This window comes from Mirounga angustirostris, unplaced genomic scaffold (genome assembly GCF_029215605.1).
Source record: "Mirounga angustirostris isolate CCGP_5_RB_7025 unplaced genomic scaffold, mMirAng1.0.hap1 SCAF_2, whole genome shotgun sequence".
Lineage (NCBI taxonomy): Eukaryota > Metazoa > Chordata > Mammalia > Carnivora > Phocidae > Mirounga > Mirounga angustirostris.
This window is the reverse complement of record NW_026991710.1, coordinates 203,273,328-203,298,840: the sequence shown is the minus strand read 5'-3', so window position 1 is coordinate 203,298,840 and position 25,513 is coordinate 203,273,328. Positions and strand designations below refer to the sequence as shown.

The following is a 25,513-nucleotide window of genomic DNA, read 5'->3' as shown; positions in this document are numbered from 1 at the left end:
TGGCAAGGTGCAAGGACTGGGAGGGAAGACCCAGCCAGGACCCGTTCTGGCTCCACGGCTGCTACAGGGCTGCTCCCAGCCCCACCAGGCGGTGTCTGTTTAGAACCAGGGAGAAAACCTTTTCCCTCAATTGTTCTTTTTAAAAATGGTTGCTCAGCATTGACACAGAAAAACATCTGACAAAAAACTGGAGCCGTTCACAGCTGCAAATGACCCAGAAGTGAAGAAAATGTAGTGAACGCAAAGAGAGGACATTGTATCCCCAGGCAGGCCTCCTGTGAGCAGGTGCGGCTGGGGCGCTGGACACGCCAGTGCAGGCTCCACAGTATCCCTCGAGGGGACAGAAGTAGGAACCTGCTCTGATGGCTCCGCTGAAGTCAGCACCCGCTGCTGGAGACGGGGACAGCCCCTCATGAGTTCTAGGTGTCCTGGTGATTCTTGGGCACGGCCCAAATCTCAGCTTCTTCATGACCCGGGGCCAGCCCAGCAGCCTCACCCAGGTCCTCCAGGGCCAGCCCAATAGCTGTGGGTCCTGCAGGTCCTCCAGGGACAGCACCTTGGTGGGCTTGTGGTCCAGCAGGTACCTGTTCAGGTGGCTCTTATCGTACCACATGGCCTCGATCCCATTGGCCCAGTTGACCACCATCACCTGGTGACAGGCTGAGGTCAGTCGGTGAACCTCCGCCACAACCCCCCAAAAAAGGCCCCCATGTAGTAGAAGTCACCCTGGTCCTTGGGGATGTGGGCCTGGGACTGGGACCAGTGCTCATAGCTTAAGTCCTCACGGGCCACCCAGTAGAAACCGGGGTGCAGGGTGCCAAAGAGGGGGGACAGGATCTCCATGCGCATGTGGTCACAGAACTTCATGTCCACATCCCCGCACACCATGTCATCCACCTCATGGAGGAAGGGCTCCTCACAGAAGCGGCTCATCATCGCCATGTGCTGCATGGACACATCCTGCCAGCGTAGGGTGCCGCGGACCTCAAGAACCACCACCCTTCAGTGCTCCTGGAGGGGCACACGGGACACAGCAACCAGCTGGTCCGTGAAGACATAGTAGATGACCCTGTGTCCACCATGAAGTGATTCTGCAGGAACAGCTCCAGGAAGACCCCGTATCCACAGGGGCAGGGGACAGGGCAGGAAGAGGGTCACTGCCAGAGGCTGGCAGCAGGACCCCAGAGCTGGGGGTCATGGACGTGTGCACCTTCTTCATGGGGACAGGCCTTGTGCTGCTTTAAGCAACAGCCACCCTGGCCTGTCCTGAGCAAGTCCACCGGCAGGGCCTCCCTACCTTCTGCTCCCAGAGATAGGGGCCATCAGCATCCCATCTTACACAGGGGAGCCTGAGGCGTAGGAGGCTGGAAACCCATGCAGCCCCACTCTCAGCATGCTGGAGCCAGGAACACCCCCCTGTCCTGAGCTCCCAGACAAACCCTGCAGGTGCCCTCCCCTGGCTGAACCCCTGAAGGTTCTGTCCCCACCTGCCATGAGTTGAGCACCTTTGGGCACAGCACCTGTTTCTATGCTCTACAGACTGGGTAGAATCAGCAGGGCCGGCCACCTACTCCACTTTACCTTGAGTGGGCTGTCGCTGGTCCCCAACAGAGCTGTCTCTACCCCCTATAGGGTCCTCCCTTGAAGGCTACTGGGCCTCTGGCTGACAAGGTCCATCAGTAAACCACTGGTATTCCTAGGAGGGGTCACCCTTGAACTCCCCAGATCAGGAATCAGGTTCAGCCTGTGGACAGGGAAGGGGAAAGATGACCCCTGGAAGAAAAGGGGGCTTGCTTAGACCCCAGCCTTGAATCCAAGGGTGTAGCTTCAGGTTCCAGGTCTACATCTCCCCGACCCCAAAAAGTTGGAAGTCTTGTCCAACTTCCTCACATGGCTGGTCCCCCTTTGAGGGGACTACCTGCCCCTCACTATGGGGACAGCAGCTCCCCCATTGTCAGCAAGGGTTGTGAGCCCCTCTGAGACTGATTTTTTTAAAGACTTTATTTGACAGAGAAAGAGACAGCTAGAGAGGAAACACAAGGAGGGAGAGTGGGAGAGGGAGAAGCAGGCTCCCCGTTGAGCAGGGAGCCTGACATGGGACTTGATCCCAGGCCCCTGGGATCACGACCTGAGCCGAAGGCAGACGCTTAATGACTGAGCCACCCAAGCGCCCTGAGACTGATTTTTTTACACAGGCACTAAGACTACTTCCCTGTGCCTGCCCCCATACCTCGCAGGTTAGTAAATCGCTCACACAGGGAAGGCAGGTACTACATTTAAATAGGGGACGAGCACACACACCCAGCAGACATGAGTCAGGTCACCAGGGGGCAAGTAGAGGCCCAGCCAATGGGAGAACAAGCCAGACATGATGCAAGGGGAGAGAAGAGTGCTCCTGGCAGAGGGCACAGAGAATGTAAAGGATTGGAGTCAGGCCCAAGGCACATGTGGGACAACCACACAGCTGGATGGCCCACAGAGGGGGGCTGCGGTGGGAGAGGTGAGGCTGGAGAGGACAGACAGGTGGGGAGCGGATCGCAGAGAGGCTCAAAGGTTATGTTCTGAAACGATCAATCTGGTTACCGGATGAGAATGGTCTCTATACAGCAGAGGACAGGGAGACCCTAATCCTAACCTCTAACCCTTAACCGTAACCCCTAACCCTAACCCTAATCAAACATCATGCTCAATTTTGAGGACTAACAGCTCTACTCTGAACTCACAAACAAGTCCATCATTCTGGCTTTCACTCATTGCCCAGTATTGTACTGAAAGTTCTACCCAAAACAATAAGGCAAGAAATAAGGCATTTCTATGTGAAAGGAAACAGTAGAACTAGATCTATTTGGAGACCAGAGATGACATCATCTTATACAGAGAGCTTCTTAAAAGAATCAACAAAAAATCATTACCGCCAGTTACCTAATTCAGCAAAGTTACAGAGCAAAATATCAATACACAAAAATCTCTCTTATTTGTATACACTAGCAATGAATCATCCAAAAAGGAATTCAAGAAAACAATTCCATTTTAGGGAACATCAACATTGACCAAATACTTATGGATAGATATAATCAAGGTGCAAGTCCTGTCCACCGAAAGTTACAAAACATTGTTGAAAGAAAGGGAAACTTGAATAACTCTGAGAACACCCCACGGTGATGAAAAGACATACTATTGATAAGATGGCAATAGTACACAATGCGATGTGGAAGTTCAATGTGTTCCGAAGGAAATTCACAAAGGCCTTTGGGAAGAATTGCACAAGCTAATCCTAACAGTCATATGGAATTTCAAAGGACCACAAGATAGCCAGAACAATCTTGAAAAAGAAGTTCAAAGGTGAAAGGTCATACTTCCAAAGTTCAAATCTTAATACAAAGCCAACAATAAGTCAAACGTTGTGCTATTGTAGTAAAGGTATGCATACACCCTGAAACAGAGAATGCAGTGTATGTTAATTAACTGAGTTTAAATTAAATTTTTTTTCAATAAATAAAATAATTTTTTTTTAAACAAGGTATGCATACAGATCAGTGGGATTGAACTGAGAGCCGAAATAAACCCCTTCATCTATGGTCCACTGAATTTTGACAAGGGTCGACAACACTACATTGGGAGACAACTGGTTATCCGTGTAGAGGAATGAAACTGGACCCTTACCTCATACCACATAGAAACATTAGCTCAAAATCAGTAAAGGCTTAAATGGAAGAGGTAAAATTACGAGAAATAAATGGGGCTAAATCTTCATAACCTTGGATTTAGCAATGTTTTTAGATCTGACACCAAAGCATAAGAAAAGAAAGAAAGAATAGATAAAATCATATCCTCAAGATTAAAAATATTTTCAGGGCGTCCAGGTGGCTCAGTAAGTTAAGCATCTGACTCTTAATTTTGGTTCAGATCATGATCTCAGGGTCATGAGATCAAGCCCCATGTCAGGCTCCACGCTGAGTGTAGGGCCTGCTTGAGAGTCTCTCTCCCTCTCCCTCTGCCCCCGACCGCTCGCACACTCTCCCCTTCGCTATTAAAACAAATGTTAAAAAAAAATTTAAAATTTTGGTACATCAGAAGTTACTAACCTAGGGGCGCCTGGGTGGCTCAGTTGGTTAAGCGACTGCCTTCAGCTCAGGTCATGATCCTGGAGTCTCGGGATCAAGTCCCGCATCGGGCTCCCTGCTCAGCAGGGGGTCTGCTTCTCCCTCTGCCCTCTTCCTTCTCGTGCTCTCTGTCTCTCATTCTCTCTCTCTCAAGTAAATAAATAAAATCTTAAAAAAAAGAGAAGAAGTTACTAACCTGAATGTGAAAAGACAGCCCCCAGAAGGAAGGAAATATCTGTACCTTATGTATCTAGTAAGAGTCTGTTGTCCAGAATATATAAAGAGCTTTTACAATTCCTCAACAAAAAGACAACCCAATTTTTAAAATCGACAAAGGACTTGGATAGACCCTTCTCCAGAGAAATCATGGGGAGTTGAGTGTTTAATGCATACAGAGTCTCCCTTGGGGAGAATGAAAAAGTTCTGGAGAATGATGTACAACCGTGGGAACTCAGCTAAGGCCAGAGAACTGTGTACCTAAAATGTTTTAGGTGGTAAATGTTATTTATGTTTAGTCACAGTAAAAAAATGAATGAGGGACTGATGCATGTCACAACATGGATGGACACTGAAAACAGCCCAAGTGACAGAAGCCAGACAGAAAATACCACTCAGCTTAGAGCCATCTGTACTCCTTCAATCCATCAGGGTTGTGCAAATAGCAGGTCTCGGGAGCAGCTCCAGAAAAAGAAAACTGAATCCGAATGGAGAAAGACATTTCAGACTGTGGGGCAGGTGGCGACAGCTGAAGTGGGTCTGTGGTCTGGGTTATAATGTGGAAACCCAAATGATTTCCTCATTTAGGGTTACGTGGTGCTTCTGCAGGAGAGTGTCCCTGTTTGGGGTAAAACGCACTGAATCACCCTGTGTGAAGTGGTAAATGTGGTAAGGAGACGACAGCTGGGGTGTCTGAGTGTGGAGATCAAGTGTATTTGTGCTGCTGTGACAGGTTTACCACACTTTGAAATCTCTACAGTGTCAACTACTCTTCCAAACAACCATGTCAGCACCAGGTCACAGAAGCAGAGACGGCATCAAACTCCAGGATGGAGGCCAAGCCCTCCCAGATCCAGTTCACCCACCATGGAGAGGCCACTCGGCCTTGAAGGAGGCCACATGGTAGCAAGAGACTCGTGGGAGGATTAGGTCCGTGGCCCCTGTGTCTTGGGTGCAGAGGAAGTAGTGGGATTTGGAATTCCAATTTTCCACAGTGCTCCACCAAAAACTGGTTAGAACTGTGAAAATGCATGAAAGGAAGCCTCAGGAAAGTGGACTGGGGACGCCAGAAGGGGAGGCTGGAGGGGGGAGCCTGCCACTCAGGGTCGTTACAGGAACAACTTGTCAGTTACAGGCCCAACATTAGAACCCTCCACAGGAGAGACTCATCACTTACAGGCCGCAGAGGGGAAGATGCAGGTTTCACCTCCTCCAAGAAACCCACCACCCCTGCAGCTCAGCAGGTGACAACCCTCCATCACCTGAAGCCCTGCTTTTCTCCAGTGGACTTTCCTTCAAAACAACCCTCTGAACTTCCCCCATCTTCCCAAGAAATAATGTTTCTCTCCTTTCTTTCTTGCACTTGCCTGTGATGTGGCCGTAGCTTGCTTGTCCCGGATTGCAAGTCTCTGCTATTCCCAAATAAACCCATTTTGCTGGTAAAATAACTGGCAGTTTTAGTTTAAGATTAACAGAACTAATAAATTCGATAAATTTGCAAGAAACAAAACCAACATACAAAAATCAATTGCATTTCTATGTGCTCATAACAAACTATCAGAAGTACAGAGAACAATGCATTTACACCTGCATCAGAAAGAACACTATACCCTGGAATCCATTTCACCAAGGAGGTGACGGACCTGTTCTCTGACACCCTGATGACCGGCATCGAGGGAGACACACGGAGACGGGAAGACACCCCGTGCTCAGGGAAGAGCGGACACTGTGAAAATATCTACTCTCCCCCACCTTCTCCATGAAATACTGACCAGGTGGCAGACCTGTTCTCTCTCTCTCTCTCTCTCTCTCTCTCTCTCACACACACACACACCCGTGAGACTCTGATGACAGGCATCGAGGGAGACACACGGAGACGGGGAGACACCCTGAGCTCACGGAAGAACCGGCTCTGTGAAAATGTCTACTCTCCCCAAAGCCGTCTACACAGTCCGCGCCATCGCTGCCCAACTTCCAGCCGGGTCTTCACAGACCCCAAACCAACAGCCCCGAAGCGGGTGTGGACGCGGGGAAGACCCCGCAGGGCCGAGGCCGGGGGAGCACGAGCACCATGGCAGGAGGCCGCCCCCGACCGCAGACTGCCGGAGCCGCCCCCGGAACCGAATCCGGGCGCGCATAAACACGAGCGCGTGGGCCGCCGGGGCAGGTCCGAGGCCCGAGAGCGGAGGCCCGACAGTCCCGCGCGCAGCACCGCACACGAAGCCACGGAAATGCCCCGGTCTGTGCGCCCGCCCTTCCTCCGCGGGGTCCCGTGAGCGCGGACCCCCTCAGCAGGCCCGCTCAGACGGCTTCTCCTCACCTTCTCCTCCCACCGTGGGTCCTGAGGAGGCCGGGCTCCTGTCAGCGCGGACGCGGCCCCACGGCCCCCAGAAGCCTCCACATCAGATTCAGAGGAGGCCGGGCTCCTGTCAGTGTGGACGCCGCCCCACGTCCTCCAGAAGCCTCCGCGGCGGGTCCTGAGGAGGCACGGATCCTGCCCTTGTGGACGCCGCCCCACATCCTCCACAGCGGGTCCTGAGGAGGCCGGGCTCCTGTCAGCGTGGACACCGCCCCGTGTCCTCTGCAAGCCTCCACAGCGGGTCCTGTGGGTATGGACGCAGACCCATGTCCTCCGGAAGCTTCCACAGCGAGTCCTGAGGAGGCCGGGCTCCTGTCAGCGCAGACGCAGCCCCACGTCCTCCAGAAGCCTCCGCGGCGGGTCCTGAGGAGGCCGGGCTGTCAGCGTGGACGCAGCCCCACGGCCCCCAGAAGCCTCCGCATCAGATTCAGAGGAGGCCGGGCTCCTGACCTTGTGGACGCCGCCCCACATCCTCCACAGCGGGTCCTGAGGAGGCCGGGCTCCTCTCAGCGTGGACACCGCCCCGTGTCCTCTGCAAGCCTCCACAGCGGTTCCTGTGGGTATGGACGCGGACCCATGTCCTCCCGAAGCTTCCACAGCGGGTCCTGAGGAGGCTGGGCTCCTGTTAGCGCGGACGCGGCCCCACGGCCCCCAGAAGCCTCCGTGTCAGATTCAGAGGAGGCCGGGCTCCTATCAGCGTGGACGCCGCCCCACGTCCTCCTGAAGCCTCCGCAGCGGGTCCTGAGGAGGCCGGGCTCCTGCCCTTGTGGACACCGCCCCGTGTCCTCTACAAGCCTCCGCAGCGGGTCCTGTGGGTATGGACGTGGACCCATGTCCTCCCGAAGCTTCCACAGTGAGTCCTGAGGAGGCCGGGCTGTCAGCGTGGACGCAGCCCCACGGCCCCCAGAACCCTCCACATCAGATTCACAGGAGGCCGGGCTCCTGTCTGCGTGGACACCGCCCCGTGTCCTCTAGAAGCTTCCACAGCGAGTCCTGAGGAGGCCGGGCTCCTGTGAGCGTGGACACGGCCCCACGGCCCCCAGAAGCCTCCACATCAGATTCACAGGAGGCCGGGCTCCTGCCCTTGTGGACACCACCCCGTGTCCTCTAGAAGCCTCCGCAGCGGGTCCTGTGGGTATGGACGTGGATCCATGTCCTCCCGAAGCTTCCACAGCGAGTCCTGAGGAGGCCGGGCTCCTGTCAGCGCGGACGCCGCCCCACGTCCTCCCCAGCGGGTCCTGAGGAGGCCCGGCTCCTGTCAGCGTGGACGCCGCCCCACGTCCTCCAGAAGCCTCCGCAGCGGGTCCTGAGGAAGCCCGGCTCCTGTCAGCGCGGACGTCAGGTTCTGAGGTCCGGCTCCTGTCCCAGCGGCTGCGCAGGCCGGGCTCCGGGCGGGAGCTGGGGTCGTGCGCCCTCTGCAGGCGGGGGACGCAGTGCAGGACAATGTGAGCTCAGCGTTCAGTGGAAGCACCTGCTCGCTCCCTGGGTCCAGTGAAAGCCATTAAATTCTGAAAATTCAAGCTGAATGGAGCCCAATATCCCCCAAACTTCTCCAAATATAACTAAGGAACAATTAATTGGAAACAATATGGAAGGACAACACTCCCTGACCCTAACAGTGCCACTGAACATGACCCTGGCCCTGACTGAACATGATTCTGACCCAAACTTGATCTCAAGCCTGGTCGTGACCCCAGCCCAAGACCCTAACCCTACCTCCAACCCGAACAATGTTCACAAAATCAAAAGGTAGAAACCATGCAAATGTCCATCAGTGGCGAATGCATAAACAAAGTGTGGTTAAGGGTTGGGGTCTGGGTTCAGGTTTGGCTCAGAGTTCTAGGTCAGGGTTTGGGTTTAGGATCAGGGTGAGGGTGAGGGTTTTGGGTGAGGGTGAGGGTACTGGTTAGAGTTAGAGTTTAGGGCTTTAGGCTTATGATTTAGGGTTTAAGACTTAGGGCTTAGGGGATAAAGTTCAAGGTCAAATTTGGGGTTTGGGTTCTTGCTGGGGTTTGGGTTCAGGGCTCATGACTCACAGTTCGGGTTCAGGGTTTGGATTCGTGGTTCATGGCTTGGATTCAGGGCTTGGTTCATAGTTCAGGTGTGGGGTTCAATTTCAGATTTGGGATTCAGGGTTCCAGTTTGGTGTTTAGGGTCACGTTAGGTTTTAGGGTTAAAGTTAGGGGTTAGCGTTAGGTTTAGGGATTACACATGTTCTTCAGTTGTCATCATGGACACAAAATTTCTATCTGAAGTTTCTAAATCTGAAATCTATTTAGTCTGGGTGTCAGGAGCTTGTTCAGAATTTAGGGTCACAGTAACTACCTACCAACAGCATTCTGACCCTAGAGTTTCCCAGTCACCCAGATGCTATTTTTTTTTTCTTGGTTCAAACATGCCCTCTGCATAGAAGGGTGAGCTGGTGCCAAATTTGGGATGATTTCACAGTGGTAGAGGTGTGAAACCAAATATTGTGGAAATGTCCATAGAAAATGAAAAAGGAGACAAATAATTTGTCGACTCCTGATTCTTCAACAACAACAAAGACCAAGTTCCCGATATAATCTGATAATGTTCCCTAGGAAGGACTATGGTACTCATTACCAGTACCAAAAGAGGGCCCCCTCCCCTGGTTTAAACTAAGAATCACAGGAGGATACTTCCTATTATGTTGTCAGAAATAAAATTTTATTATTTGGATGTTCCAGTGGACAATATGTGGAGGGCATTGCCAACATTTTCCACTCTCCCCAAATCCTCATCAACACACGGATACAATGCAGACAACATTGTAATGCACTGCTCATTGGAATTCCAAGAACAAGGAGGGCTATTAGAACTAATAAAAATATATCTACTATTAAACTCAGAAAAAGCACTCTTTATGGGCACTTAATGAGGACCCCTATCCTTAAGATCTAACATCTCATCCTATGGAATCCACCCATAAAAATCGTGAATAACAATAGCCTGCCAACCACTGTAACCACCCCACGATTTACCTATAGACTTGTAATACACACTCCAACCGCTAGAGACACACTTCTCAGCAGCCGAACAGGACTTGCCCACCCCCGGGGGACCAACTGTTACAGTGATGTAAAAAAATCCCACTCCTTGGAAATCCCAGCCGTGAGAACAAAGGCACAGAAACTACACCCATAACTTAATAAAAGACAGACATCTCGTTAGCCAGATGCTGCAGATCACCACCACTCTCACGAAGTCACTCCACAGCGGACTCCAGATCTGTCTTCTTCCCAGGATTACGAGGTGCGCTACATTCTTCCAATACGCCACCCTTAGAACAAAACCTTTAACTGTCCTCGTCGGTCCTGTGTGCAGGCTCACAGTGAGCCCTGCGAAAGCCAGACACCTTCTTGAGAGCACTCAGCCTCTCGCGCCTATCCTAGCAGATAGAGGGTGCCGCCCCTCTCCCCAACTTCTGTACCAACTGGAAAATACTTTGAACAAGTCTTGTCATACTCCATACAAAAGGCATATTCTTCATCTGCAAAATTACTGACGGTGAAACACCACGGATTCCTCTCTCCTTCTTGAACCTAGGTAAATTGGAGATACAGGTTGGCCAGAGCTATTATCCCCAATCCCCATACCCCCCGCACACACACACCCTTACCTTGTGCATTCCAGACCAGTTTCCATCAGCTTTGCTCATTCTCAGCCATTGTGTCTGCAGAATAGTAGAGTAGAACTGAGGTGCCGGGACTGAGGTGCTAGGTACTAAGCCAGCACCTTGGACCCACTCACTACCAGAAATCAACACTCGTTTTATCAACAGATGCATCAGAGAAGATGTTGCCACCACAGCAATTAGAAAAGTCGTTACAACAGAGGAACTAACAACCTATACCAGTCTCCACGGCCCCCCTCCCTGGCTCCAGGGATTGGCTCATCCATGGGCATGTGACCTGGTCCCAGCCAGTGAGGTGGCAGGAAACTCGGGTCTCGGCCTGCAGAGCAAAGCATGGGGTGGACCACCGAGGCCGGGGGCTTTTCCATCACGACTGCAGAAGTGGCCTAAGCGAGGCCAGTGCCAGCCCCACAGAGGGCCCAGGAAGCCAGGGGCTCGATAACATTGCTGAGGGCTGAATCGAACTCGTCCTGAAGCCCACGCATGCTAGGTCCTCCACTGACTCACAAGAACCATAAATGTGCTCACGGTCTTGGCCTGAACAAGATGACCGTCTGCTAGGTATATAACCTGCAAGATGTACCCGCCAGGTAATGGGGACATACTCAGCCAAACAATACCTACGTGTACTTCAACCACTGACAAACATCTCGTGGGAAGCTCGCGGCATTCAAATAAATGCGGGGGAGTTCCTAGGCCTTAATTGTTGGTCAGTCTCGCTATCATCTTTCAAGTTTAGGGGCCGGGGTCAGTCAGGATAGATCCCAGTGTACGCCCACGTTGCCATTTCAGAATAAGAGCCCTCTCCCCCACCATCCATCAGGTTGCAAATCTGGGGTGTGGGAAACTACCACCCATGGGCCAATGTGACCTCCCCCTGTATTCTGTAAATTAAGTGTGGCTGGAACATGAGCTATGGACGGTCTGTGGCTGCTTTCAAGCCACAGTGCAAGAGTGGAATCATCGTCAGAGAGACCACGTGGATTGCAACGCCTAACAGAAAATCTTTACAGAAGACTTTACAGAAGAGTCTGTGCCAATCCCTGTTCTAAAAGGTAATATTATCATGTCACTCCTTTGACTAGAACGTAGCACTTTCTCGGTAAGGACTAATTTCTTTACCCCCACAGGCAAGGACTTCCATCGTTTTAGCCAGAACTGCATATCCATCCTCCTCTATTTATACCTTTAATGGCACATCTACATGTCTGCTGCCCAGTGTGAATTCACTGTAGTTTACATGCTACTGATGCTCAGAAACGGAGGTGTAAGTGTGAACGTGTGAGTGTGAGCGTGTGTTGACTCTTTGTTAGCCACGGTATGCGAGTAGAACACAATACAGTAGCGTGCTTTCTGTCTCACAATGACGGCCTCGTTATGTGGTTACCTAATGACATCAGAAGGAATCCACCTTCATAGAACAAACTTCATCTGGAAAGACTCTCAAATCCCTTGTCCTGGGCCCTATGCTCCACCGCGGCTGGGGGCACACAGAGGGACAGAGACTCACCCTGCCCATCAGGGTTTTGAAGGATGCCTACGGTTCCAGGACAAAAGATCCCGAAACCAATTACTTACCTGTCATCCAGCCAGGCAGCTGTGAGAGAGATCTACTCATAGCAGAAAGGACAGAACGAGAGACAACAAATGACAACATGGAGTGACAAGTGCCACTACAGAGGACGCTCAGGAGGACTGGGGTGTGCAGGGTTGGCCAGAGCAGGGGCAGGGGACCGGGATGCTCCAGGAGGATGATCACAGCAGTGTCACTACAGGGGACGCTCAGGAGGACTGGGGTGTGCAGGGTTGGCCAGAGCAGGGGCAGGGGGACCAGGAATGCTCCAGGAGGTTGATCACAGTTGTGTCCTTGCGTGGCTACACATGTCAGTGTGACTGGGCATTGGCCAGACAGGAAATGACAGGGCGGGAGGGGGGGGTCGCTACAAAAGAGATTTCTTTCCGTACAATTTTATTTTGCATGCTTTTCTGACTCCCTAAAGCTGGATGAGTATAACATGAGGTATGTAGTTTGCCATTTCTTTAAAGTCTGAGGTACGGCACACAGAGCACACTTGAGATTTATTTTTGTTGCTTTCGCAGTCTGATGACTTTTCCTGCCTTTATATCTGACCCAAGGACAGGGAACAAAGTCAACACAGATCTGCACACTTTGAAATGTCAACAGAAACCTGCAAACCCAGGTTCCCACAGGAGTGGAAGTTTAAGGACCAGAGTGACAAAAAGGGGAGGAAGATAGCAAGTAACCAAAAGAAGATGTCATGTGTCTGTGAGCTGGCCACCTTCTCTACCTGTCGGAAGGAAGCCATGCCTGACAGGAGGGAGCCACACCTGGACCTGGTCTCTCTAGGCTGCTCTTGAGCAGAGCAGAGGTTTTGCTGAGCTGGGTGTGGGTGTCGGGGGAAGAGATGGGCAGCTGGCCACAGATGTTACCTGCCAAGTACCTGTAGGATCAGCTCCCGGTCCTCAGCTAAGGTTAAACAATAAATATGTTTTGTTACATATTTACTGTGACAGGAAAGGTGCTCAGTGCTTTGAGTGACTATATTCTCTCCCGTTTTATTTTTTAAAAACAGTTTATGGACGTATGACTGACCTACAAAAAGCTGCACATAATTACTGTATTCAACTTGACCCTGAACCTAACCCCAATATCAAGTTAACATATACTCTGATTTAGAATATAGCTCATAAATTATTTCATGATTATTAGGAGCTAGGGGATCCAAGGACCAACCTTCTTCTATCTTATTCTCCCTTGAATTTGACAGGTTGGAACACATTCGGCCACATGCTATCTGGAGAGTGGCCACACGGGGGCAACAGGGAGTAAACATTAGGGCAAACCCGGCCACAAAGCCAATTCTTCCCTCATCCTGTAAAACCTTGCTCATTCAATGTTTACAGATCATTCTATAGAGTATTAAAAGTGTGACTTTCTGGAATTTTTAAAAAACCAAACTAATTCTTTGAAACTGTTAAAAATATAATGTTTTAACAAATCTCAGCGTAGGCGAGGAGATGAAGACCCAGGGTCCTGGGAAAAGGCTGTTACTATTGAATATGTTCAGATCTAATTAGGAAACAAGTATGATTTATACTCCACTTATTTTCACAAAGAATTTGTGTCAACTAACAGTACTGAACCCACACAAAATAGTGCACTTCAGAGGAAAATAAAATGAAATTCAACAGCCTCAAGAGACAGAGAAAGAGCCACACCCGGGAGCAAAGAAGACATACCACGGATGCTAGCCTCAGGCTGATTTGCAGCCTGTAGATCCTCTGGAGCTAGAATGCCCCCAGTGCCCCTGGGGGTCGTGGGTCAAGCAGAGCTCAAACCCTGCTGCTGCACTGTTGTAACTGGTGATGGGTCTCCTTGGTCACTTCCTCCATGAGACACCCCCCACCCCCTGACTACTCCAGCCTGCTTCTCCAAACTCCCATTCCTCTTTCTGACCCCGTTGTTTACTTTTCCCTTCACTTACACAGTATATAGTATGTTTACCTACATACTATTCTGTCATTTAAACGTTTTTGTCATGTTCTCACTGCACTGTACTTTGCATCATCCACCCTGATGTATAATCACTTGTTGCATTGCATGACTTAACTGGGGACTGGGAACACCCTCACAGTGTCATGGAGCTAGTGTCCTGGGCAAGGTCCTCACTAAGCCGGCTCATCCTGCAGCTGTTGCACTGAAGGCCTGTTCCAGGCACTGCTGTTCTTGTGCAAGTAAGACAGCACAAGGCAAAGTAGCCAAAACCTTGGGTATTGGTGTGGAATTGCTCAGGGCCCCTCAGCCACATCAAATGGCATGGGGGCACACCCAGAAGACACTTGCTAGTCCAATGTTGCCCTATGGAATTTCCATGGAACAGCCATTGTGTCAAATGCTGGAAGGCAGTGTGAGCGGAGAAGATGGGAGTCAGAATTCCTGAGATAGAATCAGTCTTGGAGACTGCCTAGCACTTAATTGGAGTTCATTACATAGTTCTTCAATGAATAAATGAATCTAAAAATGTTTCCTAATTTTAGAAATGATGAGCCTGAAGTTCAGAATAAGTGACTCACCTAAATTGTATTGAAAATCGGTGACAGAGCCAGACTAAGATCAGAGATGGCCTCCAGCATGATCCCCCAGAGTGGCTTTAGCTAGAGCCACAATAGCCCATTTACCTTTTCTGGACCCCCAGGCTCTCATGTGGCTCTTCATGTGGCATATTCTGGGAACAAAGGTCATGTCAGTGTCACAGAAACCTCTTAGACCGGTTATAATGAGTCTTTGTGAGGTCAATGGAATCCCGACCCATAGGCCATCTCACAGTTTGTCTGCAAAGATATGGTTGGTGGGAAACCCACATACTGACAGAGGGTTAGTGTCAGAACACTACTGAGGTTAGGTCAGGGTCAGGGTGGGGATGAGGGTCAAGGTCACCCCAAAGGTCAAGGTTAGTGTGAAGATAAGAATCAGGGTGAGCAGGGTCAGGGTCATAATCAGTGCTTTAGGGCTAATGTCAGAGTCAGTTTTAGTAAATGGTCAGAGTGAATGTCAAATTATGACTCACTTTGAACGTTAGGGTCCGATTACTGTGACAGTTGGGTCCAATTCAGGTTCAGGGTGAGAGAGGGTTCCAGGTCAAAGTCAAGATCAGAGTCAGAGTGAAGGTAAGGGTCTGTTCTGGGTCGGTATCATGGAGAATGCCAGATTCAGAATCAGGTTAAGGGTACACTGCAAGGTCAGTAACAGAGTGAAGGTCAAACAAGGTAAGGGTCACGTTCAGGACCAAGGATAGGGTGAGTGTAGGGTCAGGATCAGGGCCAAGTGTGACATCAGCATGGTGGCCGCAAGAGTCTTCCCTTTTTTCCTCTCCCCTTTTATTTACAACTACTGCGACATTCATAATCAAACAAAAGTGCCTCTGCTCATCACACCAGGACACCCAGATTTCCATGCACCTGTGCATCAGAAAGTAGATGGACAGGACCGTGAAGGGGGTTGCAGATCCAAGGAAGTTGATGAGCCTGCCCCACCCTGACTTGCTATGATTGGGGAAGGGTCATGGGATCAAGCCCCACATCAGGCTCCCTGCTCAGCCCAGAGTCTGCTTGTCTCTCTCCCTCTCCTTCTGTTCTTCCCCCTGCTTGTGCTCTCTCCCTCTCTCTCAAATAAGTAAATAAAATACTTTTGAAAAAGAAAAGAGAAAGACATTACAACTGAGACTGCAGAAAAACTGGATTGTGAGACTAAACAATTACAAGCCAAAAACTCAGATAACTTAGAAGAAACAGATCCATTCCTAGAAACAAGCAACCTACAAACTGAATCAGGAAGAAATAAAAAATCTGAACAGACCAATAGAGACTAAAGAAATTGAATCAGGAATCAAAAACCTTCCAACACAGAAACCTCCCACAGGACCAGACAGCTTCACTAGAGATTCTACCAGACAGTCAAAAAAGAATTAACACCAATTCTTCTCAAACTCTTCCAAAACATTGAGGAGGAGGGAATACTTCCAAAATCACCTTGCGAGGCTGACATTGCCCTGATACCAAAGCCACAGAAGGACTCCACAAGCAAAGAAACGTACAGACCAATATCTCTGATGAATCCAGATGCAAAAACTCTCAACAACATATTACCAAACTGAATTCAAGAACATATAAAAAGGATTATACATCACGAGCAAGTAGGATTTATCCCTGGAATGCAAGGATCATTAAACATACACAAATCAATAAATGTGATCCATCACATTCATAAAATGAAAGGGAAAAAATCACATGATCATCTGAAGAGATGCAGAAAAACCACTTGACAAAATACATTATTTCGTAAAAACCCTCAGCATATCAGGTATAAAAGGAACATACCTCAATCTATTAGAGGCCATACGTTATGAGCCCATGGCTAACATTAGACTTGCTGGAGAAAATTGAAAGCCCTTCGTCAAGAAGCAGGAACAAGACGTGGATGCCCACACACACCACTCTTATTCAGTTTGGTATTAGAAGTCCTGGCTAAAGCAATTAGGACAAAGAAATAACAGGCATCCAAATCAGGAAGGAAGAAGTGAATCTGTCACTGTTTACAGATAATATGATTCGGTCTATAGAAAATCTAAAAGGCTGTTAGAGGTCAGTCAAGTTGCAGGATACAGAATCAACTTACAGAAATCGTTGATGTTCCTATACACTAAGAATGAAACATCTGAAAAAGAAATAAAGAGAACTACCCCATTAACAATAGCATCAAAACCAATACGATATTAGGAATAAATTTAACCAAGGATGCGAAAGTCCTGTACAGTGAACTATAAGACTTTGTTAAAAGAAATCAAAGACATGGAAAGACAAACAAATGGAAAGACATACTCTGTTCATGGATCAGAAAAATTTATATTGTTAAAATGTCCTTCTTGAGGAAAAAAGTAAAAAACCAGAGATATCACACTTCCTGACTTCAAATTACACTACAAAGCTTCAGGAATAAAAACAGTACGTTACTGCATAGACAGACAAAAATAGACACATAGACCAATGGAACAGAACAGAAGGCACAGAAGTGAACCCCTGCTTATACAGTCAAAAAATTATTCAACAAAGAAGCCAAGAACACACAATGGGGAAAGGACAGCCTGTCAACAAGGGAGGTGGGGGAAACTGGATGAATACATGCAATGAAATTAGACCCACCAGTCACAAAAATTCACTCAAATAGATTAAAGACTGAAACAGAAGGACCTGGTACTATAAAACTCCTAGAAGTAAATATAGGGAAGAAGCTCCTTAACGTTGCTTTTGGCAATGATTCCTTGAATAGGACACCACCAGCACCAAAGACAAAAGGGAAAATGAACAAATAGGGCTCCAGGAAACTTAAAACCTTCTGCACAGCAAAAGGAACCATTAACAAGACAAAAAAGCACTCTACAGAATGGAAGAAAATTTTTGCAAGACATACATTGGATAAGGAGTTTGTTTTTTTTTTAAAGATTTTATATATTTATTTGACAGAGACAGACACAGCAAGAGAGGGAACACGAGAAGGGGGAGTGGGAGAGGGAGAAACAGGCTTCCCACGGAGCAGGGAGCCTGATGCAGGGCTCGATCCCAGGACCGTGGAATCGTGACCTGAGCCAAAGGCAGACGCTTAACGACTGAGCCACCCAGGCACCCTGGATAAGGAGTTATTACTGAAAATATATAAAGAACTCATACAACTCAAAATCAAAAACAATCTGACTGAAAAATGGTTGGAACGAGACCTTTCTCCAAAGAACACATCCCAATGGCCAACAGACACATGAAAAGATGCTCCACATCACTCATCATCAGGGAAATGCAAATCAAAACCACAATGAGATATCACTCACACCTGTCAGAAGGCCTATTATCAAGAAGACAAGAGATAAAAATTGCTGGCTAGGGTCTGGAGAAAAGGGAACTCTTTCATGCTGGTATGCATGTACATTGACTCAACCACAATGGAAAACAATATGAAGCCTTCTCAAAAATTAAAAATAGACCCAACAATGATGCAGTGTGATTCCACTTCTAGGTATACACACAAAGGAAATAAAAACAGGGTTTTTGAGAGAGATATGCACTCCTATGTTTACCGCAGCGTTGTTCACAATAGCCTGTAAGTGAATGGATAAAGAAGATGTGGTATATAAATACAATGGAATATTAGACAGCCATGAGAAAAGAGGACATCCTGCCATTTACAACAACATGGTGGACCTTGTGGAAATGATGCTAAGTAAAATAAGTCAGACAGAGAAAGACAAATACTGTAGGACATCACTTATAAGTGTAATCTAAAAAACCCAAACTCACAAAAACAGAGCAAAATGGTGGTTACCAGGGGTTGGGGAGTGGAGAGGACGGGGCAGATGTTGCCTAACGGTACAAATTTATGATGAACAGTGAGCACAGACAACAATATTGTATTATAATCAACAAACTTGCTAGGAGCCTAGAACTTAATTATTCTAATGACTAAAAAGACAGGATAATTATGTAATATGATAGAGGTGCTAATTGTTGCAATCATTCCATGATATATAATGTATTAAGATACATAAATGTATCAACATGTACACCTTAAATTTATACAATGTTATATGTCAAATATATTTCAATTAAAATAATGGATCAGGGTCAAGATCTGGGTAAGTCTATAGGGTGAATATCAAAGCAAGGTTGTGCATCAGGGTCACAGTCGAGGATAGGATAAGGGCCTGTGTCAGTTAAGGATTTGAATAAGGTTCAGGGTCAAGGTCAGGGTTAAGTGAAGTTTCATGATCAGTATGTGGGTGGATCAGGATCATGAGGGTCAGGAACATAATCAAGTCCAGCTGAGGTTCAGTCAGATCACTGTTAGTGGAAGGGTCAAGATCAGTGTTAGGGTGAGAATCAAGAAGAGGGTGAGGGTTAAATTCACATGAAGTCCAGGATAAGGGTCGGTGACAGAGTGAAGGTCACAAGGGTCAGGTTAAGGTTGAGTTTTGTCAGCAAGGTGTGAGGGTGTCTCAGGGCCTGAATGACAATCAGTCACATCAATCCAGGGTTGTTGAGTGTTAGAATCAGGGTCAAGACCAGGGTTAAGAGTAGGCTCAGATCTGTGTGAGGAACAGAGTCTGGGTGACGGTTGCATTTTGGGGTCAAAATCAGAATCTGGTTTATCAATAAAGGAAGATCAGGGCTAGGGTCAAATTTAGATGACTGTCAGTTTTATGGTCAAGGTCATGACGAGAGTCTGGGTGAGGATTATGGTCAGAGTCAAAGCAAGCCTCAGGGTTAGAGTTAGGATAAGGTCACAGTCAGGGTCGTGGTAAGGGTCAGATAGCATTAGGATATTTTCAGTGTGAAGTTCTTACTGAAAATCAGGGTTATGTGAGGGATGTAGTCAACATCAGTGTCAGAGTCAGACATGATCAGGGGAGGGTCTGGGTGAGACCCTCAGGTAAGAGTGACGTTGAGAGAAGGTCAAGTTGTGGGCAGGATTAGGGAGAGCATTACTGTTAGAATGAGGGTAAAGCTTAGGGTAGAATCAGAGTCAGGGTAATAAGTCAAGTTCAGAGTTGGAATTAGGGTGTGTGAGGTTGAGGTTCAGGGTTAAGTGGAACAGGGTCATGGTCAAGGTGAGGGTCAAGTGTCACAGTGAAGTTGGTCAGCAAGCCCCTCCCCACCACCCAGCACCACATGCAGCTTTTGCAGATGCCACCTCCTAAAATGCTCTCCTGCACTGAGCTCACCTGCTTGGAGTCCTCAGTGCTGCCTAACCCTCCCTGCCGACCTCCATGGGGATACAAGTGTCACGAAGGCAGGGATCTTGGAACAGAATGTTTTGTCCATTGATGGATTCCAAGCACTCAGAAGAATCTGTGGCCTACAGTAGGTGTTCAATTGAAAGCTTATTTATTAAGCAATGAGTATCCATTAAGGTATTTCTAGAGGGAAAAAGTACATCTGGAAATAAAAGAAACTGTTCACAGTAGTTCTCTGTGGAAAAATTACAAGAAACGTTCATGGTTGACTTGACACATGTCCAAACTATTTAAAATTTTTAAAAATTAATGTTGATTATAATGACCAAAAATGGATTCTTCCACTTTGAGAAAAAACAAAGAACTCCAGGTAGAGTTCCTGGTAAAGTGACAAGAGACTCATTGCACTGTAGCTATTACCCAAACCTCAAACAACTGGCAACCTTTTGGGGAGCCTTGGAACATCCTCAAAGAAACCCTACTCTAGTTCTTTTCTCTAAGGAGGATAGACAAACCAAGAGACAAGACAACACGGAAGGTCTCTTTATTCAACAGCAGCTTTGAAAAGGAATCCTCGAGACAGTGAGGTGATGTATTTCCCCATTTCTACTTCACTTCTTTCCACATGGTTCTGTCCTTCGCAGGCTAGAGCCTGATGCAGAAAAGGTGACTGTCTTAGATGTATGTATACATGACCTTGGAGGGCACAGTCTGGAGGTGCAGATGGACGGGACATTTGTAAAAGTGGGACACCAGAGTCTCACTGTAGCCCACCAGGAAGTAGAACTTGTGTGCCCTCAGGACCAGGGCACAGATCTCCAACTGGTTAGCCCAGCGCTTTAAGATCAGCTGGACAGTCAGACACCCTGGGAAGGTGCCCAGCATGAACTTTAGGAGGGAAACATCCTCCACTGTTGGCTCTGCAGCATGGTCCTCCCCATCCAGGTTACCTGAAAGGAGAAGGGCACCTCGAAGACTCAGCAGAAACTCCAGAGGTAACATCCAAGAGCACTAGGCACTCAATTCCACCCCCACTCTAGTTTCTTCACTCTTCTTCTACAAGTGGAATAAAAATAATAACACTTTAAAGTTCAAAGTACATTATTTCATTACATTCACAAACAAATCCTGTGAAGTATGAATTATCGGTTATTGCAAAAGGGGAGACTGAGGCCTTAGCAGGGCACAAAACTTAGATGATCCTTTCCTGTCTAGCCTTTTCCCACTCTTTCTGGATGTTTATAGAGGCACTGGCCATCCCTTACCCAGAGAGATGAGGCCACCAACTACTTCTAAGACTGGGGACATGAGCTCTCTCACCAGCCAGGGCCATGGCCTCAACCAGTGGATTCTCAGTGTAGATCCTGAGACTCCTACACCTCGTACAGTATGCCTGAACAGTCTCCACACCCATAGTAGAAGGGAAGTAGAGTCCTGATGATGATGTTTGGCTGATTTGTGGTCCTTACTTCCAACCACTGAGCCCTAGAACTTTTGCCTCCAGATAATGCTGTTATTGTCATTAATTAACATGCTTGATTGAGGTGAATCCCTTAGAAGTCTCCATCCCTTAGAAGTCTTTGTATTTGTCTGTTGCAGAATCAACGATTCTCTAGGCACATGGACATGGGATGTGCTGGAGTTGGCTCATACTAGCTCCTGACTGTTAAATTTGGGGGACTTTTGTGAGAGAGAATTAAACTATTGGTAGCTTGGACCAGCCATTGTAGGAATATTTATGCCACAGAACTTGGCTAGCCCTTCAATCGGGGGCTGTATTTTCCCCAACCAAACTGGTTGCCAAACACTTACCAGCAAGCCTCTGATCACCCACACAACAACTCTGTGCACCCTCTCCCTTTGATGTAGAGAATCTGAAGCAGAGAAAGATTAAATCCCTTTCTCAGACAGTACAGTCAGTGAGCAAGAGAGCTGATATTTGAACCTAAGTGGGCTGGTTGCAGGGGCTGCACGCCAACCTCAGCGCACCACGTCCCTGCAGGGAAGGTGAGGCCCCAGAGGTCAGAGGCTCCTGCTTGTGAACAGCATTTGCCCTCGGGCTGGGGAGAAGGTAGGTTGTTTCAGGGGCACAGGGATTAGAAGGGTTGATCTGATGCTAGAGGGAGGGATTGCATAACTCCCATCCTATGGAGACAAAGCTCATTAATTTTATTAAGACCTTAGGGTCCCACAGTCCACAGCCAATTAGTCCCTGATTGTTGTACAGAGGCAGGGGACTATCTAGAGGAACCATGCCAGCATTTGCTATCCCTGTGGTAGGTAAAGAGGTCCCCCACTGCTTCTTTCTGTCAGGAATAACAAGGTGGTCTCCTCCCTACCACTCCAGAGACTCCCCCAGGCTTCTAGATATCCCCCCAAGCCTCTGATCCAATCATGTAGGATCCCATTTTTTTAAGTACTCAACTTCCTTCTGTTCCATCGACTTCTGTCTGAGTTAGACCTGACTGCAACAGCACAGAATTACAAAACCTTAGGCCTGGAACAGTCTAAGGCTCATACAACATAGCTGAGTCATTAACATGCCTGTCCTCCATTGCAGTAGGGGCTCATGGGGTCAGCTAATCAATGGCACCCGGGCCCTGGTCCAAATCACAGTGGCTCTGTGAGGTCCATGGACCTACCTGGTAGTCATTTTTATAGTTCCTGAATGTGTAATTGGAATGCATACACCTGGTGTTTGGCAGAATCCCCACATTGGTTCTTGGGCCAGTGGAGTAAGTGATATGGTAGGAGGATGCTGAGGGGGAGTCCCGAATCTGTACTCCCTTCTCCACAAAGACACTAAGTCCAGAGCAATATCACAATCCGAAGGAAATGTTGCAGATTGATGCAGGGGGTGGTTGTTCCTATCCTGTCCACTTCATTGACCACTCTGGTCACTACAAACACCCGACCAGATCCTGGAAGAAGACAATGAGCCACCAGAAATGCAACCAGTCCTAACTACAGCTTTCATGCCTGATTAACATGGTTTGGGGCTCGGTTACATGGCTCTTGGGTACTGGTGAATGTGTTTTCAAATACTATCAGGATGGAGGACGAGAAGCAGTTTGCATCTACACGGTGTGTGTAAAACTGTACGTTTATGTTACTGTATCATAACTCTGACATCATAACGTGGTCCAAAGGGACGTGGACAGCGTGTGCTGGTACTACAGGCAGAAAAGTGTGGTCTGTCCTATTTGCTGATTTCTGTAGAGGGAATATTTCTACCATACCAAATTTTAACCTGCCAGTGTGACTTTACTGAAAATGCAGATTTGGAGAGCTGTACATGGTAACACACCCCCACGCAGTATATCATAGTATTTTTTTTTAATCATACAGACACAATAGATGTCAATAAGCACAGTTTAGCATAAAATATAGCTCTTCCCATAAGCAGCCTGAGGTGATCTCTGGAAATATTTCACTATTCACTTGACCCAGATAACCCTACAAAATCATGCCAATCAAGAGGTTCGAATCTTTGTGTTCACTTTAGGAACACACCTGAAACTGCCCAGGCCATCAAAAATATGCATATCTGGAAAGCCACCAAGTATCTGAAGGATGTCACATTGCAAAAGCAGCGTGCACCACTCCCTGGCTACAATGGTGGAGTTGGGAGGTGTGCCCTGGCCAAACAGTGGGGCTGGACACGGGGCTGGTGGCCCAAAAAGAGTGCTGATTTTTACTGCACATGCTTAAAAATGAAGAAAATAATGCTGAGCTTAAGGGTTTTGATGTAGATTCTCTGGCCATTGAGCACATCCAGGTGAACAAAACCCCCAAGATGCGACACAGAACTTACCAGGTTCATGGTCGGATTCACCCACACGTGAGCTATCCCTGCCACATTGAGATGATCCTTACTGAAAAAGAGCAGATTGTTCCTAAACCAGAAGGGGAGGTTGCACAGAAGAAAAAGATATCCCAGAAGAAACTGAAGAAACAAAAGTTTATGGCCTGGTAGTAAATTCTGCATAAAATACATGCAAATAAAAGTAAAAAAAAATCACAGAATATAGTAAAATAGTGAGGAAATGATCAGTTTTAAATATTATCTCTGCTTTTAATATAACTTATAAATTTATAATGACTTATTTTTAATAGCTGTATTTAACAACTGGTTTGCAAAATGCCTGAAAATCTAACAGCTCTCATGATATTTTTTTTCAAAGATTTTATTTATTTATTTGAGAGAGAGAGAGAGCATGGGGAGGTGGGGAGGTGGGGACGGAGTGGCAGAGGGAGAGGGAGAAGCACACTCACCAGTGAGCAGGGAGCCCAACGAGGGGACCCATCCCAGGACCCTGGGATCATGACCTGAGCTGAAGGCAGATGCTTAACCCACTGAGCCACCCAGGTGCTCCTTTCATGAAACAATAGGAGGCAGCTCCAGCACCCCCTGGACATGGGCCTTCTGGACATTCCACAAAACCTCACTTGGTTCCATCATATTGACGACATATAATTATTCAAGCAGGGTGAGCCAGAATTGGTGAATATGTTGCTGGCATTGGTACAACAACTGTACTCCCAAGAGTGGGAGAGAAACCCTATGAAGATTCAAGGCCTGGGGCGGAACAAGATGGAGGAGGAGTAGGAGACCTGGGTTTTGTCTCCTCTCAGGAATTCAGCTGGATAGGGATCAAACCATTCTGAACACCTATAAACCCAACAGGAGATTAAAGAAAGGAATAGCAACAACTCTCTCATCAGAAAAGCGACCACTTTCTGGAAGGTAGGACGTGTGGAGAAGTGAATCCGCGGCGATATTCGGGAGGATAGACGGCAGGGCATGGGCCTCCGTCGGCCGCTTCTGGCGAGTGATAGAGCCGCGGAGCACAAAGTCGGAACTTTTAAAAGTCTGCTCCGCCGAGGGACGTCACTCCGGTGGCTGAGCGGGGGGTGGAACCCTCCGGGACAGTGTGGTCTCAGGACCCTCGGGGTCACAGAAAGACCGGGGGTGCCTGAGTGCGGCAGAGCTCCCAGGTAACGGAGCAGGGAAGCCAGCTGCAGAGGCGGAGCCCAGGCGCGGGCTCTCAGCTCGGGGTCGCCATAAACCGTGATCCGCGGCCCAGTCGGGCCCCTGCTCCTCCAGCAGGGACCCGACAAGCGGCAGATCTGGGGAGACTGACCTTCCTCTCCCGGGAGGAGCCGCGCGGAGCGCACCGCAGGGATCTGCTGGGTTTGGAGACTCCACCCGGGGTCGGGTGCCAGAGAGAGAAAAGCGCGGTCACAGGCCAGGCGAGCACGGAGTGCGGCCAGAGACCGGGGAGACGGGAATGACTGACAGCTTTTCTCTGGGGCTCACTGAGGAGCGGGGCCCCGAGTTCTAGGCTCCTCCGGGGCGGAGATTGGGAGGCCGCCATTTTCACTCTCCGCCTCGAAAGCTGGACGGAAAGCTCGCAGGGAACAAAAGCCCGGAGAGCAAACGCGAGCAGATGACTTAGCCGGGAGGGGGCAAGGGCGGGGCACTTCCGCCTCCGGCAGAGACATTTGGGAACCACGGCAACAGGCTTCTCCCCAGAAGATCAGCGAGAACAGCCAGCCAAGACCAAGTTTACCGATCAATGAGAATGGCAGAAAGCCAGCGCTAGGGGACTACAGCACATAGAATTCATGGCTTTTTTACCATGATTCTTTAATCTTTCAAAGTTAATTTTTTTAACTGTCTTTTTTCTTTTTTTTTTTGTGAATTTTTCTTTTTCCCCTTTTCAACCAACATCTTATCAATCCCTTTTTTAAAAAAAAAAATTATTTTTCATTTTTAGAGTCATATTCTATCCCTTCATAGTAGTTACCCCTATTTTTGGCATATATATAAAAGTTGTTCTCTCTTTAAAATTTTGAGATAGTTTCTTCTAACAGATTA

At 48.2% G+C, this 25,513-nt stretch overlaps 1 pseudogene; it reads right to left on the bottom strand.

Annotated features, from left to right (window-relative positions):
* Positions 1-419: 419 nt before the first annotated feature.
* LOC135363558 (histo-blood group ABO system transferase 2-like) lies at positions 420-20,965 on the bottom strand (annotated as a pseudogene).
* Between the last annotated feature and the right edge of the window lie 4,548 nt (positions 20,966-25,513).